Source organism: Piliocolobus tephrosceles, chromosome 13 (genome assembly GCF_002776525.5).
Source record: "Piliocolobus tephrosceles isolate RC106 chromosome 13, ASM277652v3, whole genome shotgun sequence".
Classification (NCBI taxonomy): Eukaryota; Metazoa; Chordata; class Mammalia; order Primates; family Cercopithecidae; genus Piliocolobus; species Piliocolobus tephrosceles.
In genome coordinates, this window is record NC_045446.1 from 86,569,547 (window position 1) to 86,584,698 (window position 15,152).

General features: G+C 35.8%; 1 long non-coding RNA gene across 1 annotated transcript in view; it reads left to right on the forward strand.

The window, feature by feature from the left end:
* Nucleotides 1-1,818, forward strand: part of LOC111551612 — a 55,820-nt gene extending 54,002 nt beyond the window's left edge. Inside the window, exon 3 of the long non-coding RNA XR_002734411.1 lies at nt 596-1,818. This is a non-coding gene — a long non-coding RNA (uncharacterized LOC111551612). The remainder of the gene's footprint in view (nt 1-595) is intronic.
* Nucleotides 1,819-15,152: the final 13,334 nt, after the last annotated feature.

The following is a 15,152-nucleotide window of genomic DNA, read 5'->3' on the forward strand; positions in this document are numbered from 1 at the left end:
GAATTGATGCTTTCCAATGACTCATGGGCAGAAAGGCAACATATACATACTATGAAGGAGGGAGAGCCAGTGTACTTATTGATTTGAATCTAAATGAAACAGAGGTGAAGAGAAATAGTACTCATTGATTTTGGCTGCCTTTCTAATAGTGATTATGATTATCTTGTAAATGAAAGTATTTTGTTCTTGGGTTTCCAGTGACTTTACATATTTTCAATTTCATTATTTTAAGGTCCCATTAACACTTTGCTAGATCACTGTATTTGTAATTTTCTCCATCTTCGAGTCCTCCAGTTCAAACTAGTTTAGTCCTAATAGAGTGGAGACCTAGACTTGGTAGTTTACTAAAGAAGGCGACTGAGTGTAAGGCACACATTTTTCAGCATGAAAAATATTCTCAATGATTTTCTAATAACCAATAATTTTAAAAATATTGATACGATCTATACAATTATCAGAACAATTATGATATTAAATTTATTTGATGGTATCCCTTCTTGCTTAATGTTAACCTTCTTGCTCCCACCGTTCTTGATTATATAGACTACAAAAATTACAGATGGGCATTTTTTAAATTTTTTATTTATTTTTTAAGGTGGAGTCTCTCTCTGTCTCCAGGCTGGAGTGCAGTGGTGCGATCTCGGTTCACTGCAACCTCCGCCTCCCAGGTTCAAGTGATTCTCCTGCTTTAAATTCCCGAGTAGCAGGGACTACAGGTGTGCACCACCATGCACATGGGCAATTTTATAGCGGGGAGTGGAATGTAGCATTTGTACTTACTACATCAGATTCAAGTATAAGTAGTCTCTTATTATCAAATGCATTCAGACTCATAAATCAAATGCCTATAATTATTGCCTCCAGTATGTCAACTGCTAAAAACTACCTTTTTTTCCCTAAAAATGATTTTGTTACTGCTCCATAAATTAGCTCCCACAAAACTGCCAAGTCAAAATGTAGACCTTATTTTTGCTGTCTAGAAATGAACTTCTATTAAGAATACTGTGATATTTAATTCCCAGCAAAATGCATCCAACCAAAATAAAGTAATATATTCAGTTTCTGATTTAAAAAGGATTCACAATGTGTTAGGTGATGGTGTTCTCTGGGTTGCTCCTTCACAGAGCTAGAGCAGGCCCTTGCTCTTCCTTGATGGCTAGGCATCTGCCATGACTTCTGTCACTGCTTGCTAGATGACACTTTTTCTGCTCCGCTTGATGAAACCAATTATTTTCTTTTCCTGAGAGTGTGTCAATTATGCCATTGTCATCGTGGCAGCCAAAGGCCTATCAGTGCTGTTTTCTGTTAAATTCAGTTTGAAATCTCAGCATTTCATTCCAAGACCTATCTGTTCTCTGCCCTCCTTTTTATTTTTATTTTTTCCTGTACTGTAATTGTATTTTGTTGTCTCTTTTGATATGAAAGTGTCTGCACTTGGCATACTGTCAGAGTATTTTTCTTTATTTCTAATACTTTATTGTATATGTCACTGTGATTGTAAGATTGTGTCAAAATATTTGTCACAGTCTCGCTTTTGATGTTCAGTATTTGTCCTATTACTGCCACAGATGCAAGATAACCTTTTATCAAATACTTTTATAGACTTCAGAAAGTCTCAAAGAGTGGTAAAAGAGAAGTTATTCCTGTTACTTCTGAAGCGTTCTGCATATAATTTAAAAAACAAAACAGAGAAAAGAAGTTTCTCAAACACACAGATTTCCCAGGTTGTTTATTAAAGTTGTCAATTTTCACTGAACTCTTTTCATGAATTGTTTTCCTGTCGTGTTAAATAAATAGTTAAAGAATTTTTTCATATTATTGTTTGAATATAATAGCTCTCCTGAACTGGAAACCTGACCTTTATACTTTGAATACTCACTGCAGCAGAATTATTTTCTTATCCTCAGTCTCTTGTGTGGGAAAATAAATTAAGTCTCTGAGCCAATGTGATTGTAAAGGTATGAGTAGGTATAAAGACCCTATAAACATTAATGGTATTTGGAAGAAAAGCAGAATTAAAGATTTTCTTCTTGTTCTACAGGGTTATCTAAGTAAAGTATTGAGGAATACGTGGATAATCCACTTCTAAGAGCTAGAGGCTGATTCTGATAACACAGGGATGAGTTACATTACTGTTTGTTCAGAATATAAAATTAACAATGGCCCAGTGTTAATGATTTTTCCTTTTCCCAAATGGACTCAGCATCTTCTGATTTTGAAGGTGATGCTTGTTCTTGAATTCTCTAAGATCTCTTTCATCCCTTAGCTCTTCTGAAAATGTCACAATCTCAGGTTGGGACTGAGCCCTAGCTCCCTGTTGTGGTCAGTACTTATTATCCAGGTTTACACTCCGATGCTATCTCCCTCTTGAATGTCTTTTTATTTTAACCAAGTATTCCTTCAGAAGTTAGACTAGAATTGTAGACCTGTTTTTAATTATTAAAAGAAGCTGGACAATTCTTATTTCTAATCACTTGGTGTATTAGTCCATTCTCCTGTATGTATGTACGTACGTATGACAAAGACATACCAGAGACTGGGCAATTTACAAAAGAAGGGGGTTTAATTGGACTTCCATGTGGCTGGGGAAGCCTCACAATCATGGTGCAAGACAAGGAGGAGCAAATCACGTCTTACTTGGATGGTGGCAGGCAAAAAGAGAGCTTGTGCAGGGCAACTCCCGTTTTTAAAAACCATCAGATATCGTGAGTCCCATTCAATATCACGAGAACAGCACGGGAAAGACCCGCACCCATAATTCAGTCAACTCCCACTGGGTCCCTCCCACAACACATGGGAGTTGTGGGAGCTACAAGATGAGATTTGGGTGGGGACACAGAGCCAAACCAAAGTCAGTAAAATCTAAATTGGATTAGGGACACGGTTAGGGTAAGTGTCAGAGATTATATTAATAAAATCCAACTATTGCAAATTCCATTTCAATTAATGGAATCTTTCTCCCAGATGTACAGACTTTTCATCAAGTTACTTAGGAATGAAGAGTACTAGCAGAAGCAAAATATATTCACTGGGAGTTTCTTCACAGTGAGGAAAAACTCAGTGGTGTGGATCGTCAATTCTAGTGGTAAGGTTCAGTTTCATCAGACAATTATGCCTGTCTGTACTCATGTCACTGCAGGCATGTTTCTCTCCTGCCTTTAGGAAGAAACAAAGAGACAGACTGGCTTCCCTTGTTATTTCAGTGTGTTAAAGCAATCATTTACTGTTTATTATACTAATTAATTATCTCCCTATTTATTTTGTGCAATTATTGCTTTTACTTAGTGGGTAGATAATTAATACCTGTTAGCAGAAGTATAAAAGCAGAAATTGAAAAAGATCTAAAACCCTGACTCAGAATTTGGCACTTAAGTGGGAAAATTCAAATATATTCTTAGGATACCATGTACTGGCATGAACTTGGATTGCTTTTCATCACTTTTTGAGCATCGGTTCTGCTTGCTGAATTCCTGAATTATGGTTGCTCATCACTTGAACTTGAAATGAACTGCCTGCTCTAATAGGCTTCGTCTTCATTATAAGTTGATATAACAAATAAGTTTAAATACGTAATTAGATGCCAGGGCTCTTGAAGAGTGATTTATTAGGAGAAGATAAACTTTTAGAAAACAAATATGAGTTTATTAAGATGCTGACAGAAGATGAGTACAGTTGCTATTAGAATTTTATAAACAAGTGTTAAAGAGTCTCTTTTTAATGAAACAGTATATTTAAGCAACGCATTGGCTGCATTTTTCCTTGACATTACATTTTCCTATTAATTACATATTCAGTCTGGATATCACGATGTAAAAGTTTGATTAGTAAATAACTGATAAAAAAATTGATGATGAATATTTCAGAGGTTTCAGGAACTCAGCCTCTCAGCAGTTCTACTTCTTATTGATGCCAGCAAACTATTTCACAATGTGTCAGCAGACAAAAGCATTTTAGGTAAATTTGATATATTAAATTGGATACCATTTTCATCAAGATTCATATATTAAAGGCAATCAGTTGACATTTTTCTGTGATCTATTTTGTGATTTGTCAAATTGATTATGTCAATGAAATCAAAGGAAATTTTCCTTAACAGCTTTTATATTTCAGTGTTGCTTGAAGTTTTTTTATTCACTTAATAGAATGTAATACACATGTATATTTTGAAATACTCTTATGGTATATATGTGTATGTGTATATATATACATATACATCACATGCATGTGTGTGTATATACACACACACACATACATACAGGGAATCACATATACAGGGAAACTCTGTATCCAAACAAAAGAAAATTAAAAAACAAAAAGAAAAAAATCTGCAACTGACTCATGGTTTTGCTACTTTCATTATTTCATTTTGAGGAAGTAATTTGCTATATTTTTTCTTATCTATTATATGGGGATAATAGTATAAGTATTAGGCTGTTGTGTGGACTAAATGTGAAAAAATATAGAAAAGCGTCTAGCTCATTCTTGTTCAACACTTGTTCGAGTACAGTACAGTAATGGGCATTTGGTATGACTAATCTTTAATTTTCAAACAATAACAAATATATAGTATTGAGCACTCGCTAAATATCTGATACAGTTGTAGATGTCTTTACATGTAATACATTTAATGTTTTACTGTAAGTCTGATTATTGTATTAATTAAATTATAACATAATTACATAACATATCCAAGGTCAACATTTTAATTTATTATTTATCTCATTCATTACAAGATGCATAACTGTTTTATCTTAACACTATGAGAGAAAACACTGAGTAAAATTATGACAATGCCATGTATGTCAAGAAGCCAATCACTTTGAGATGTTAAAATATGAAAAAAGTGAATCCTTAAATTGATGAAATATAATAACATCTAGTAAGTGGGAGAACTAGGATTTAAAACCCATGCATTCTCTTTCCAGAGCTTTTCTGCTTATTCATTCTACTATACTTTCATGCACAGAAGGGTTCAGTCGATAAGAATTTATTTATTAAAAAATGCACCAGGTCACCACATATACCAACTATCATACTTTCTTAATACTTTTAAGGTAGGTATTTAGGAGCAATAGGTAGGTGAAAAAATTGAGATGAAATGGAATTATGTGAAAGAATATTTAACTCTTTTCTTGATTGAAAATTATTGGGTAATTAATGAATGCAGACACTTGATATGTGTGAAATCAATATTTGTAGATAGAATGATCAATTAATTGTGACAAATCAAACTAACATAAAATGTTCATAATTCCCTTTTTACTTTCAGTTTTTTTTCTTTTATAACATTGATGTGTAAGGGAGAAAACATAACTTCCTACTAGAAGTAGGAAGGTTTTTGTCCAAAAGCAAAAGGAAACAAGATAAAAAACTCTTAAACATTCTTTCCCAAATTAACGTTAGCATTCTAGTAATAAGAGTATTTCTACAATGTAATAATGTTCATATTTACATATTCCTTACTTCATATTGAATCAGAGATATTTCTCTTGAAATTTAAAAGGAAAAGAATATCTCTGTGATCACTATGGTTTTACTATGACTCTAAAAGTTATGATCAATGCATTGGGGCATGAAACAGAAATGATAAACTATAATCACTGAATAGAAAAGTATGTAAATACCTATATTTATTTATAGTATTTACCAAGCCTTCTTAGAAACAGGTAACTGAAAACTATTAGAACTAATGAAAATCCAATATCAAATAATTAAGTCAAATATCAAAAAAGCAAGTCAGATATCAACTATGTAAAAATCAGTCTAGCCATAATTATTTTATTTGCTTATTTTCCTAATTTTATTGAGGCTTAGTCAACAATTAAAAATTATATCTATTTAAGGTGTATAACCTTAATGATTTAGCATCATCACACTTGATGATTTGGTAAATATTATGAAATCTTCACAGTCAAGCTAATTAACATGAAAATAATTATTTTAGAACAAAATAAAAAATCAATTATTATAAAACAAATTTATTTTAGAACAAAATTCTCATTAGTAAATACAGCTGACTCTTGAACAATGCAAGTTTGAACTGCATGGGTCTACTTATATGCAAAATTTTTTCAATAAATATATTGTAAAATTTTTTGGAGATTTGCAACAATTTGAAAAACTCTCAGAAGAACCACATGATCTAGAAATATCAAAAAGAACAAAAAATGTCATGAATGCATAAGATATATGTAGATATTATATTTACTACCATAAAATATATAAAAATCCATTATAAAAAGTGAAAATTTATTAAAACACACACACACAAACACCTGTAAACCTGTACATTGCACTCTCATTCATAGTCAAGAGAAATGTAACAAATGTAAAGATGTGCTATTAAATCATAACTGCATAAAATTATAGTACATAAAGTATTATTTTAATTATTTCATTGTCACCTCCTGTTGCTATGGCAGTGAGCTCAAGTGTTGCCAGTATCCCTTTAAAACACATTGTGAGGCTAATCATCTTCACGTAATTCGTCTCTGCAATAAATTTTATATCTGTTAAAAGTGATCTATCACAGCTCTCATATAGTTTTTCATTGTATGTTGTGCAATATAGTAAACCTTAAATAACACTATAGGATCCATACAAAATGCCACTAGTGATGCTGGAAATTTTCCCAAGAAGCACAGTAAAGTCATGACATTATAAGAAAAAGTGGAATTGCTCGATATCTACTACAGATTGAGGTCTGCAGCTGCGCTTGCCCACCACTTTAGGATAGATGAATCTAATGTAAGGACCATTGTACAGAAAAAAAAAAAATAATAATAAAGAAATTGACAAAGCCATTGCTGCAGCTATAGTACTAGGTGCAAAAACCTTGTGCTTTCTGTGAAATATGTTTTTATCTCATATTGAAAATGCAGCTTTTATTTCGGTTCAGAATTGCTATCAGAAAGGCACACGTATAGACTCTAATATGATTGCCGAAAAAGCGAAGTCAGTACATGACAACTGAGAGCAAAAGGAAGGGGAAGGATCTAAAGCTGGAGAATCTAATGCCAGCAAATTGTAGTTTGATAATTTTAGAAAGAAGTTTGGCTTAAAAAATGTAAAGATAACAAGAAATGCAGCTTCTGCTGACCAAGAAGAGGCAGCAGATGAGTTCCCAGTTACTATTAAAAAAATCATCAAGGAGAAGGGATACCTATCTGAACAGGTTTTTAATGAAGAAAAAAAGTACCCTATTCTGGAAAAAAAAATAAAAGCCACACAGGACATTTATTAGTGTAAGGAAAAGAAGTGAGCACCAAGATTTAGGCAGGAAGGGGTAGGCCAACTCTACTGTTGGCTAACATAGTTAGGTTTGTGATTAGGACCGCCTTTATCTGTAAAGCTGCTAAGTCTTGACCCTTGAAGGGGAATGATAAACACCAACTGCCCGTCTTTTGGTTGTACCACAGGAAGTCCTGGATAATGAGAATCCTTTTTCTGAGTCCTTAGGATTGATGCTTTGTCCCTAAAGTAAGGAAGTCCCTCACCAGTAAGGGATTGCCTTTTAAAGTTCCTTTGATATTGAACAATGCCCTTGGCCATTCAGAACCCCATAAGTTCAACACCAGCAGTGCTGAAGTGATCTAATTGCCTGCAGACACATCATCTCTAATTTAACTTCTAGATAAGGGGATCATAAGACCTTAAGGCTCATTACCCATGGTACTCTATAGAGAGGATTGTCAATGCTGTGAAAAAAAGAAACACTGGTACAGAGAATATAGAGAACGTTATGAAAGGCTGGAAGGATTATACCACTGAAGATGTCATTATTATAGAAAAAGCTGTGAAAGCCATTAAGCTTCAAACAATAAATTCCTGCTGGAGAAAATTGCGTCCAGATATTGTGCATGACTTCACAGGATTTACAACAGAGTCAGTCAAGGATATCATGAAAGAGATTGTAGATACTGCAGAAAAATGTTGGGGAGTGGAGGTAAAGGATTTCACGATATGGATCTTGGAGAAGTTTAAGAACTAATAGACACCACATCAGAGAAATTAACAGATGATGACTTGATGGAGATGAGAGCTTCTGAACTATAGCCAGGCAATGAAAAGATGAAGAAGCAGTTCCAGAAAACAAATTGACATTAGACAATCTAGCAGAATGGTTCTGATTATTCAAGACTGCTTTTGACTTCTTTTACAACATGGACCCTTCCATGATATGGGCACTGAAAAAACTAAATCAGTTTTTCTTATGGTGGAAGAAAAATGTATAAAGTATAGAAACATTTTTAGAGAAAGGAAAAAAAAGTTAGAAATTATGATGTATTTCCATAAAGTTACACTGAGTATACCCACCTCTCTTGCCTCCCCTCCCACCTTCTCTACCTCGTCTGCCTCTGCCACCCCAATACAGCAAGACCAACGTCTTGTTCCTCCTTAGCCTATTCAATGTGAAAATGAGGAGAATGAAGATCTTTGATGATCCATTTCCACTTGATAAAAAGTATATTTTCTCTTCCTTATGATTTTCTTAATAACAATTTCTTTTCTTTATTTTAATATAAGAATACAATATATAATACATGTAAAATACAAAATATGTGTTAATTGGCTTTGTGTTGTCAGTAAAGCTTTTGGTCAACAGTAGGTTATTAGCAGTTATTGGGTGAGCCAAAAATTATACATAGTGGCCGGCATGGTGTGGCTTACACCTGCAATCCCAGTGCTTTGGGAGGCTGAGGCAGGTGGATCTACTGAGCTCAGGAGTTCGAGACTAGCCTGAGCACCATGAAAAAACTCTGTCTCTACCAAAAATACAAAAAAATTAGCCAGATGTGGTGGCATGTTTCTGGAATCCCAGCTACTCAGGAGCCTGAGGTGGGAGGACCCCCCCTTGAACCTGGGAGGCAGAGGTTTCAGTGAGCCAAATTTGTGTTACTGCATTTCCAGCCTGGGAGACAGAGTGAGACCCCATCTCAAAAAAATAAAAAAAGTTTTCAACTGTGTGGGAGTCAGTACCCCCAGGCTCTGCTTTATTCAAAGGTCAACTTTAGTAAGTAACATGTGAAATACCTGAAAAATGTCTTTGAAGCTCTATGTAGGTAAAAATGATATTGAAGGATGTAAAAGCATACATGATTTAGTGGAGAGACAGATTTTGTATGATAGAAAGTCTCAATATTATAAAAACATATATTCTCCTTACTTTAGAATTTTAAATTCATATGAAAATTTCATTACGACCTACTATACATTTATTAATAATATAAGTACACCTAAATACCAACAGGATTTCTTTCTTTTTGAGCTAAAGACAATTCTAAGGTTTACATAGAAGAATAGACAGAAAAACCTTAGAAAGAAAAGGAATAATTAGAGGAAACTAGCATTTCAGATATTAAATCATATTATAAAGATATAATAATTAAAGATTTGTACCAGCATACAATAAACAGACTAAACAATTTTGTGAAATTTTAAAATTCATAAATAAACCTAAACACATATGGAAATTTAGTATAGTATGTTTTACAACAGTGTAAGACATAATATTTTAGTCTTTAATCCATCGTGATTTAATTTTTGTATAGGTGTAAGGAAAGGATCCAGTTTCAGCTTTCTATATATGGCTAGCCAGTTTTCCCAGTACCATTTATTAAATAGGGAATCCTTTCCCCATGGCTTGTTTGTGTCAGGTTTGTCAAAGATCAGATGGTTATAGATGTGTGGTGATATTTTTGAGGCCTCTGTTCTGTTCCATTGATCTGTATATCTGTTTTGGTATCAGTACTATGCTGTTTTTGTTACTGTAGACTTGTAGTATAGTTTGAAGTCAGGTAGCACGATGCCTCCAGGTTTGTTTTTCTTGTCCAGGATTGTCTTGGCTATGCAGGCTTTTTTTCAGTTCCATAAGAAATTTTAAGTAGTTTTTTCCAATTCTGTGAAGAAAGTCAGTGGTAGCTTGATGGGGATATAATTGAATCTATAAATTACTTTGGGCAGTATGGCCATTTTCACAATATTGATTCTTTCTATCCATAAGCATGGAATGTTCTTCCATTTGTTTGTGTCCTCTTTTATTTCATTGAACAGTGGTTTGTAGTTCTCCTTGAAGAGGTCCTTCACATCCCTTGTAAGTTGGATTCCTAGGTATTTTATTCTCTTGGTAGCAATTGTGAATGGGAGTTCACTCATGATTTGGCTCTTTGCTTGTCTGTTATTGGTGTATAGGAATGCTTGTGATTTTTGCACACTGATTTTGTATCCTGAGACTTTGCTGAAGTTGCTTATCAGCTTAAGGACATTTTGGGCTGAGATGATGGAGTTTTCTAAATATACAATCATGTCATCTGCAAACAGGGAAAATTTGACTTCCTCTTTTCCTAATTGAACACCCCTTATTTCTTTCTCTTGCCTGATTGCCCTGGACAGAACTTCCAATACTATGTTGAATATGAGTGGTGAGAGAGGGCATCCTTGTCTTTTGCCAGTTTTCAAATGGAATGCTTCCAGTTTTTGCCCATTCAGTAAGATATTGGCTGTGGGTTCATCATAAATAGCTCTTATTATTTTGAGATATGTTCCATCAATACCTAGTTTATTGAGAGTTTTTAGCATGAAGAGCTGTTGAATTTTGTCAAAGGCCTTTTCTGCATCAATTGAGATAATCATGTGGTTCTTGTCATTGGTTATGTTTATGTGATGGATTACATTTATTGATTTGCGTATGTTGAACCAGCGTTGCGTCCCAGGGATAAAGCCCACTTGATCATGGTGGATAAGCTATTTGATATGCTGCTGGATTTGGTTTGCTAGTATTTTATTGAGGATTTTTGCATCAATGTTCATCAGGGATATTGGTCTAAAATTCTCTTCTTTTTCTTGTGTCTATGCCAGGCTTTGGTTACAAGGATGATGCTGGCCTCATAGAATGAGTTAGGGATGATTTCCTCTTCTTCTATTGATTGGAATAGTTTCAGAAGGAATGGTACCAGCTCCTTTCTGTACCTCTGATAGAATTCGGCTGTGAATCCTTCTGGTCCTGAATTTTTTTTCTTGGTAGGCTATTAATTATTGCCTCAATTTCAGAACCTGTTATTGGTCTATTATTCAGAGATTCCACTTCTTCCTGGTTTAGTCTTGAGAGGGTGTATGTGTCCAGAAATGTATCCATTTCTTCTAGATTTTCTAGTTTCTTTGTGTAGAGGTGTTTATAGTATTCTCTGATGGTAGTTTGTATTTCTGTGGGATTGGTGGTGATATCCCATTTATAATTTTTTATTGGTTCTATTTGATTCTTCTTTTTCTTATTTATTAGTATTGCTAGTGGTCTATCAATTTTGTTGATTTTTTCAAAAAACCAGCTCCTGGATTCATTGATTTTTTTGAAGGGATTTTTTGTGCTTCTATCTCCTTCAGTTCTGCTCTGATCTTAGTTATTTCTTGCCTTCTGCTAGCTTTTGAATGTATTTGCTCTTGCTTCTCTAGTTCTTTTAATTGTGATATGAGAGTGTTGGTTTTAGATCTTTCCTGCTTTCTCTTGTGGGCATTTAGTGCTATAAATTTCCCTCTACACACTGCTTTAAATGTGTCCCAGAGATTCTGATATGTTGTATGTTTGTTCTCATTGGTTTCAAAGAACATCTTTATTTCTGCCGTCATTTCGCTGTGTACCCAGTAGTCATTCAGGAGCAGGTTGTTCATTTTCCATGTACTTGTGTGGTTTTGAGTGAGTTTCTTAATCCTGAGTCCTAATTTGATTGCACTGTGGTGTGAGAGACAGTTTGTTGTGATTTCTGTTCTTTTACATTTGCTGAGGAGTGTTTTACTTCCAATTATGTGGTCAATTTTAGAATAAGTGTGATGTGGTGCCAAGAAGAATGTATATTCTGTTGATTTGGGGTGGAGAGTTCTGTAGATTTTTGTTAGATCTGGTTGGTCCAGAGCTGAGTTCAAGTCCTGGATATCCTTGTTAATTTTCTGTCTTGTTGATCTGTCTAATATTGATAGTGGCATGTTAAAGTCTCCCATTATTATTGTGTGGGAATCTAAGTCTCTTTGTATGTCTCTAAGAACTTGCCGTGTGAATCTGGGTGCTCCTGTATTGGGTGTGTGTGTGTGTGTATATATATATATATATATATGTGTGTGTGTGTGTGTGTGTGTGTGTGTGTGTGTATTTAGGATAGTTAGCTCTTCTTGTTGCATTGATCCCTTTAGCATTATGTAATGGCCTTCTTTGTCTTTTTTGATCTTTTTTGGGTTAAAGTCTGTTTTGTTGGAGATTAGGATTGCAACCTCTGCTTTTTTTTTGCTTTCCATTTGCTTGGTAGATCTTCCTCCATCCCTTTATTTTGAGTCTATGTGTATTTTTGAACGTGAGATGGGTCTCCTGAATACAGCATACTGATGGGTCTTGACTCTTTATCCAATTTGGCAGTCTGTGTCTTTTAATTGGGGCCTTTAGCCCATTTACATTTAAGGTTAATATTGTTATGTGTGAATTTGATCCTGTCGTTATGATGCTAGCTGGTTATTTTGCCCATTAGTTGATGCAGATTTTTTAGAATCTGGCCTTGTTTTGCAGCGGCTGGTACTGGTTGTTCCTTTCCACGTTTAGTGCTTCCTTCAGGAGCTCTTGTCAGGCAGGCCTGGTGGTGGCAAAATCCTCAGCATTTGCTTGTCTGTAAAGGATTTTGTTTCTCCTTCACATATGAAGCTTAATTTGTCTGGATATGAAATTCTGGGTTGAAAATTAGTTTCTTCAAGAATGTTGAATATTGGCCTCCACTGCCTTCTGGCTTGTAGGGTTTCTGCCAAGAGATCAGCTGTTAGTCTGATGGATTTGCTTCTGTGGGTAACCCAACCTTTCTCTGTGGCTGCCCTTAACATTTTTTCCTTCATTTCAACTTTGGTGAATCCAATGATTATGTGTCTTGGGGTTGCTCTTCTTGAGAAATATCTTCGTGGTGTTCTCTGTATTTCCTTAATTTGGATGTTGGCCTGCCTTGCTAGGTTGGGGAAGTTCTCCTGGATAATATCCTAAAGAGTGTTTTCTAACTTGGTTCCTTTCTCCTCTGTCACTTTCAGGTACACAAATCAAACATATATTTGGTCTTTTCACATAGTCCCATATTCCTTTGAGGCTTTGTTCATTTCTTTTCACTCTTTTTTTCTCTAATCTTGTCTTCTCACTTTATTCCATTATTTTGATCTTCAATCCCTGATATCCTTTTCCGCTTGATCGAATTGGCTATGGAAGCTTGTGTATGCTTTGTGAAGTCCTCATGCTGTGTTTCTCAGTTCCATCACGTCATTTATGTTCTTCTCTACACTGGTTATTCTAGTTAGCCATTTCTGTAACCTTTTTTTCAAGGTTTTTAGCTTCCTTGCAATGGGTTAGAACATGCTTCTTTAGCTTGGAGAAGTTTGTTATTACTGACCTTCTGAAGCCTACTTCGGTAAACTCTTAAAACTCTTTCTCCATCCAGTTTTGTTCCCTTGCTGGTGAAGAGTTGTGATCCTTTGGAGGAGAAGAGGCATTCTGGTTTTTGGAATTTTCAGCCTTTCTGCTCTGGTTTCTCCCCATCCTTCTGATTTTATCTACCTTTGGTCTTTGATGTTGGTGACCTACAGATGGGGTTTTGGTGTGGATGTCCTTTTTGTCGATGTTGATGCTATTCCTTTCTGTTTGTTAGTTCTCCCTCTAACAGTCAGGTCCCTCAGCTGCAGGTCTATTTGTGTTTGCTGGAGGTCCACTCCAGACCCTGTTTGCCTGGGTATCACCAGCGGAGGCTGCATAACAGCCAATATTGCTGCCTGATCCTTCCTCTGGAAGCTTCTTCCCAGGGGGGCACCCACCAGATGCCAACCAGAACTCTCCTGTATGAGGTTCTGTTAGTCACTACTGGGAGGTATCTCCCAGTCAGGCTACATGGGGGTCAGGGGCCCACTTGAGGAGGCAGTCTGTCCATTATCAGAGCTCAAACACTGTGCTAGGAGAACCACTTTTCTCTTCAGTGCTGTCAGGCAGGGATGTTTAAGTCTGGAGAAGCTGTGCCCACAGCTGCCCCTTCCCCCAGGTGTTCTGTCCCAGGGGGATGAGGGTTTTATCTATAAGTCCCTGACTGGGGCTGCTGCCTTTTTTTCAGATATGCCCTGCCCACAGAGGTGGAATCTAGAGAGGCAGTCAGTCTTGCTGAGCTGCGGTGGGCTCCATCCAGTTCAAGCTTCCTGGCAGCTTGTTTACACTGTGAGCACAAAACCGCCTACTCAAGCTTCAGCAATGGCAGATGCCCTTCCCCCTGCTAAGCTCCAGCATCCCAGGTTGATCTCAGACGGCTGTGCTAGAATTTCAAGCCAAAGGATCTTAGCTTGCTGGGCTCCGTGGGTGTAAGACCTAAAACCATAAAAACCCTAGAAGAAAACGTAGGCAATACCATTTGGGACAGGCATGGGCAAAGACTTTATGACTAAAATACCAAAAGCAATGGCAACAAAAGCCAAAAATAGACATATGGGATCTAATTAAACTAAAGACCTTCTGCACAGCAAAAGAAACTATCAGCAGAGTGAACAGGCAATCTACAAAATGGAAGAAAATTTTTGCAATGTATCCATCTGACAATGGACTAATATACAGAATCTACAAAAAACTTAAACAAATTTGCAAGTAAAAAACAAACAACCCAATCAAAAAGTGGGCAAAGGATATGAACAGTCTTTTCTCAAAAGAAGACATTTATGCAGCCAACAGACATGAAAAAATGCTCATCATCACTGGTCATTAGAGACATGCAAACCAAAACCACAATGAGATACCATCTCATGCCAGTTAGAATGACAATCATTAAAAAGTCAGGAAACAACAGATGCTGGATAGGATGTGGAGAAATAGGAATGCTTTTATAATGTTGATGGGAGTGTAAATTAGTTCAACCATTGCGGAAGACACTGTGGCAATTCCTCAAGGATCTAGAACTAGAAAAACCATTTGACCTAGCAATCCCATTACTGGGTATATTCCCAAAGGATTATAAATCATGCTACTATAGAGACACATGCACAAGTATGTTTATTGTGGCACTATTCACAGTATCAAATACTTGGAACAAACCAAATGTCCATCAATAATAGACTGGATGAAGAAAATGTGGCACATATACACCGTGGAATACTATGCAGCCATGAAA